Source organism: Heterodontus francisci, chromosome 35 (genome assembly GCF_036365525.1).
Source record: "Heterodontus francisci isolate sHetFra1 chromosome 35, sHetFra1.hap1, whole genome shotgun sequence".
NCBI lineage: Eukaryota > Metazoa > Chordata > Chondrichthyes > Heterodontiformes > Heterodontidae > Heterodontus > Heterodontus francisci.
This window is the reverse complement of record NC_090405.1, coordinates 20,626,548-20,632,209: the sequence shown is the minus strand read 5'-3', so window position 1 is coordinate 20,632,209 and position 5,662 is coordinate 20,626,548. Positions and strand designations below refer to the sequence as shown.

At 45.8% G+C, this 5,662-nt stretch overlaps 1 non-coding gene across 1 annotated transcript; it reads left to right on the top strand.

Moving 5' to 3' along the window:
• Positions 1-4,924: 4,924 nt before the first annotated feature.
• trnam-cau (transfer RNA methionine (anticodon CAU)) lies at positions 4,925-4,996 on the top strand. The gene has a single exon. It is a non-coding gene; the product is annotated as a tRNA-Met (tRNA).
• The last annotated feature ends 666 nt before the right edge of the window (positions 4,997-5,662 follow it).

The following is a 5,662-nucleotide window of genomic DNA, read 5'->3' as shown; positions in this document are numbered from 1 at the left end:
GAATCAGTATTCATTGAACTTATGAACTCGGCAACTTGCACAGTTGAGTTCAGTTTTATTGACACCATGTTTCGCTGGTGTTGCCATGGGATCCCCTCTCGGCCCAGCTCTCACAAACATCTTTGTTGGATTCCATGACAAAACTGTTTTTAAGGGAATGACACCTAACCTCCTACCTCTTGCATATTTCCAATATGTAGATGATACGTTTGCTATATTTGAATCCGCAGCTGCATGAAATAACTTCCTTGCACGTCTTCATGGGCTCCATCCTACACTCAAATTCACCTTTAGAATGGAGCAGTCAAATGAGCTCCCTTTCCTTGATGTACTAGTTGAGAAATCTGCTAAGGGGTTTTCCACCACAGTCTACCGCAAACCTACCTTCACTGGTCAATACACGCGTTGGGATTCTTACAGTTCCACGCGCTATAAGATTGGTCTTATCGACAACCTCATAAATAGGGCTGAGTCATTTGCTCACCATGCAAGCTTGATGCTGAAATAGGGCGAATCAAAGACATCCTGCATTACAATGGCTACACTGATCAGATCATTTCTCACTGTATATCACACAAACTTATAAATGGGCTGAAGGCCGTCATTTTGAGCCCTGAAAAGTGCCCAGTCTCCCTCAAATTACCCTGGAAGGGTAATTTATCCCCAGTATTTGAGTAACAGGTGAAGCGAGCTGTTTCCTGCTGTTACTATGCAGGAGCAACAAGTGTGGTGTTCGCCACTAACAGGATGCTGCTGTCAAGCAAAAGAGACGTCCTGCCTATCACACAAATAAGTAACGTGATATATGAATTTCAATACCAGTGTGATGCTAGGTTTCTAGACCGTACATCCCAAAACTGGCGGATTGTATCAAATAACATGTCCCTTCCGCTGTTCGCAATGGGCCCTACCCAACCAACCCGTGCTTGCAAAACTCAAAACACAGTATCCAACATGAGATGTGATTCCACAATAGGACAACATTTGCTAAATAATTCTCAGTGTGCTAAGAATTACGTTGACAACCAATTTAAGACTGTCAGTAGGGCTCGCAGTGTGGTGCATTGGTGTGTCCTGTAAGCTACATATATTAATACACAGGGCCCTGTTCTTTGCAGACAGAAAGAACATGCACACATGTTGTGCCAGTTTCAGCTAAACAAAATAAGTGACAGCCATTCACTGGCTCATTCCACAGGGCAATGCCTTGACCAATCAGAGTCAAGCTGCCTGGTTTAAATTACAAACAAAGCTGGGCAGTTATCTGTCAGTTACCATAAACTGATGCATTCTGAATGGCAATGCCTCGCCCAATCAGAGTTCACTTGTCAACCAATCAGCACTCTCTTCTCATACAGAAGAAAGTTGTTGTTTTCCCTTAAATTGGTATTCTTGCGGATTGCCCTGCTGAGTGCAAGACGAAAACAACTGGCTACCAAAGTTTGGACAACATGTCACTATTTTCACGAAATGATTACTTTTATTTTTAATATAAAAATATAAAGCAATATGAGTGTAATATTTACAGACAAATTCTATTACCTCACATTGCCTGATTCTTTCACACTGACAGACTATGTGAACTACTGTCCCGATTTTGCAGTTCTCACTTCCAGTTAGCAAATGTCAGCAATCTGTGAGACAGTGCAGTTTACAGACCAGACCGTCAATCACAACATGCAATAATTGTTCAGCTTAGGTTGGACTGGTGGGATTTAGAAATACTAGGAACTGAGATGAGCTGTTATTGTATTTAATTATTTGTTTCATGGGATGTGGACGTCGCCAGCCAGGCCAGCATTTATTGTCCATCCCTAATTGCCCATGAGAAGGTGGTGGTGAGCTTCCTTCTTGAACCACTGCAGTCCATGTGGGGTAGGTACACCCACAGTGCTATTAGGAAGGGAGTTCCAGGATTTTTACGCAGCGACAGTGAAGGAATGGCGATATAGTTCCAAGTCAGGATGATGTGTGGCTTGGAGGAGAACTTTCAGGTGGTGGTATTCCCATGCATCTGCTGTCCTTCTCCTTCTAGGCAGTAGAGGATGCAGGTTTGGAAGGTGCTGCCTGAGTAGCTTTGGTGCATTGTTGCAGTGCATCTTGTAGATGGTACACACTGCTGCCACTGTACGTCAGTGGTGAAGGGAGTGAATGTTGTGGACGGGGTGCCAATCAAGCGTGTTGCTTTGTCCTGGATGGTGTCAAGCTTCTTGAATGTTGTTGGAGCTGCACCCATCCAGGCAAGTGGATAGTATTCCATCACACTCCAGACTTGTGCCTTGTAAATGGTGGACAGGCTTGGGGAGTCAGGAGGTGAGTTACTCACCGCATGCTTCCTACCCTCTGACCAGCTCATGTAGTCACACTATTTATAAGGCTACTCCAGTTCAGTTTCTGTTCAATGGGAACGCCCAGGAAGTTGATAATGGGGGATTCAGCGATCGTAATGCTGTTGAATGTCAATGGGAGATCGTTAGATTCTCTCTTGTTCGAGATGGTCATTGCCTGGCACTTGTGTGGCGCGAATGTTACTTGCCACTTATCAGCCCAAGCCTGGATATTGTCCAGGTCTTGCTGCATTTCTACATGGACTGCTTCAGTATCTGAGGAGTCGCGAATGGTGCTAAATTTTGCAATCATCAGCAAACATCCCCACTTCTGACCTTATGATTGAAGGAAGGTCACTGATGAAGTAGTGAAGAAGGTTGAGCCGAGGATACTACCCTGAGGAACTCCAGCAGTGATGTCCTGGAGCTGAGATGATTGACCTCCAACAATCACAACCATTTTCCTTTGTGCTAGGTACGATTCCAATCAGTGGAGAGTTTTCCTCTTGATTCCCATTGACTCCAGTTTTACTCTGGCTCCTTGATGCCATACTCAGTCAAATGCTACCTTGATGTCAAGGGCAGACACTCTCACCTCACCTCTTGAGTTCAGCTCTTTTGTCCTTGTTTGAACCAAGGCTGTAATGAGGTCAGGAGCTGAATGGCCCTGGCGGAAAGCAACTGAACGTCACTGAACAGGTTATTGCAAAGCAAGTGCCACTTGATAGCACAGTCGATGACATCTTCCATCACTATACTGATGATTGAGAGTAGACTGATGAGGCAGCAATTGGCTGGGTTGGATTTGTCCTGCTATTTGTGTACAGGACATACCTGGGCAATTTTCCACATTGCCGGGTAGATGCCAGTGTTGTAGCTGTACTGGAACAGCTTGGCTAGGGGCGCGGCAAGTTCTGGAGCACAGGTCTTCAGGACTATTGCCGGAATATTGTCAGGCCCTGTAGCCTTTGCTGTATCCAGTGCCTTCAGTCGTTTCTTGATATCACGTGGAGTGAATCGAATTGGCTGAAGACTGGCATCTGTGATGCTGGGGACTTCAGAAGGAGGCCGAGATGGATCATCAACCCGGCACTTCTGGCTGAAGATTGTTTCAAATTCTTCATCCTTGTCTTTTGCACTGATGTGCTGGGCTCCCCCATCATTGAGGTTGGGGATATTTGTGGAGCCACCTCCTCCTGTTGGTTGTTTAATTGTCCACCACCATTCATCATTGGATGTGGCAGGGTGTAGATCTGATCCGTTAGTTGTGGGATCACTTAGCCCTGTCTATTACATGCTGCCTCTGCTGTTTGGCATGAAAGTAGTCCTGGGCTGTAGCTTCATCAGGCTGACGCCTCATTTCAAGGTATGCCTGGTGCTGCTCCTGGCATGCCCTCCTGCACTCTTCATTGAATTAGGGTTGGTCCCCAGCTTGTTGGTAATGTTAGAGTGGGGGAATATGCCGGGCCATGAGGTTATAGAATGTGGTTGCCTGCAATTCTGCTGCTGCTCATGGTCCACAGCACTTCATGGATGCCCAGTTATACATTGCTAGATCTGTTCAAAATCTATCCCATTTAGCACAGTGGTAGTGGCACACAGCACGATAGAGTGTATCCTCAATGTGAAGACGGGACATCATCTCCACAAGGACTGTGCGGTGGTCACTCCTACCAATACTGTCATGGACTGATGCATCTGCGGCAGGCAGAATGGTGAGGATGAGGTCAAGTATATTTTTCCCTCTTGTTAGTTCCCTCACCACCTACCGCAGACCCAATCGAGCACCTATGTCCGTTAGGACTCGGCCAGCATGGTCAGTAGTGGTGCTACCGAGCCACTCACGGTGATGGACATTGAAATCCCCCAGCCAGACTACATTCTGTGCCGTTGCCACCCTCAGTGCTCCCTCCAAGTGGTGTTCATCAGTCTCTCGCTGTCTCTTATAATAAAAACAAGAAATGCTGGAACCACTCAGCAGGTCTGGCAGCATCTGTGGAAAGAGAAGCAGAGTTAACTTTTCGGGTTAACGATGAAGGGTCACCGACCCGAAACGTTAACTCTTCGTTCCGATGAAGGGTCACTGACCCGAAACGTTAACTCTGCTTCTCTTTCCACAGATGCTGCCAGACCTGCTGAGTGGTTCCAGCATTTCTTGTTTTTATTTCAGATTTCCAGCATCCGCAGTATTTTGCTTTTATCTCGCTGTCTCTTGCTGGTTTGCTCAGTACCTTTCTCTGTCTGTTCATTTCTGAGTCTTGATAATCTCTTCCTGTTTTTCTGTGTGTCTTTCTCTGTCTGTTCCTTTCTGGGTGCTGATAATATCTTCCTGGTTTTCTGTGTGTCTTTCTCTGTCTGTTCATTTCTGGGTCCTGATAATATCTTCCTGGTTTTCTGTGTGTCTTTCTCTGTCTCCCTCATTGTCGGTGCTGTTACTCAGTGTCCTTGTGTCATTGTGCAGTGAGGGTGAGTCCGTCAGCACGTGTGTTGCTGAGTCCGGGATTCTTGAGAAATCCGACTCCAATCCTATTTTTATAAAGACATTGGGGAAATGAACATATTTCACTAACAGGCAGCTAAAATTGAAAACAGTAGTTAGCAGAGTGGCGCAGCGGAAGCGTGCTGGGCCCATAACCCAGAGGTCGATGGATCGAAACCATTCTCTGCTATTTATGTTTGGTAATAACACAAACAGTTCACTTTCAATACATCAAGTATTTACCCATAATAACAAGATGCTTCCAAAGGCACTCTATTGCAATCAGCTTCTTCTTTCTAGTGAACACGAACACAAGCTGCAAACACGAACCAGCCGAGTCTCTCCCACTTTGTCAACCCCTTCCTGCAGAGCCTCCTCTCCACCACCAGATGGTGATGTTGGCCACAATAAAACCAGGACAAATGGTCACAGTGAGGAGACGGTCAGTCACAGAAAATAAAACAATAACAGGGAAAACCTTTACACAACAGGGTACATCTTTACACACCAGGAAATACCTTCAGATAACAGGGAGAACACAATCATACAAATGCCTTGTTTCTCCATCTCAGTCTCGTTGCCTCTCTCTCTGTCCCTCACTTTTGCTTCCTCACAGTCTATTCTTGGTTTTCTGTGTGTTTTTCTCTCTGTCCCGTTGTCGATGGTGTTACTCAGCGTCCTTGTAACATTGTGTAGCCAGGCTGAGCCTCCCAACACCTGTGTTGCTGTAATAAAAACAGAAAATGCTGGAAATGCTCAGTAGGTCTGGCAGCATCTGTGCAGAGAGAAACAGTTAACAGTTCAGGTCTGTTTCCTTAGCTCACATTAACTTTGTTTCTCTCTCCACAGATGCTGC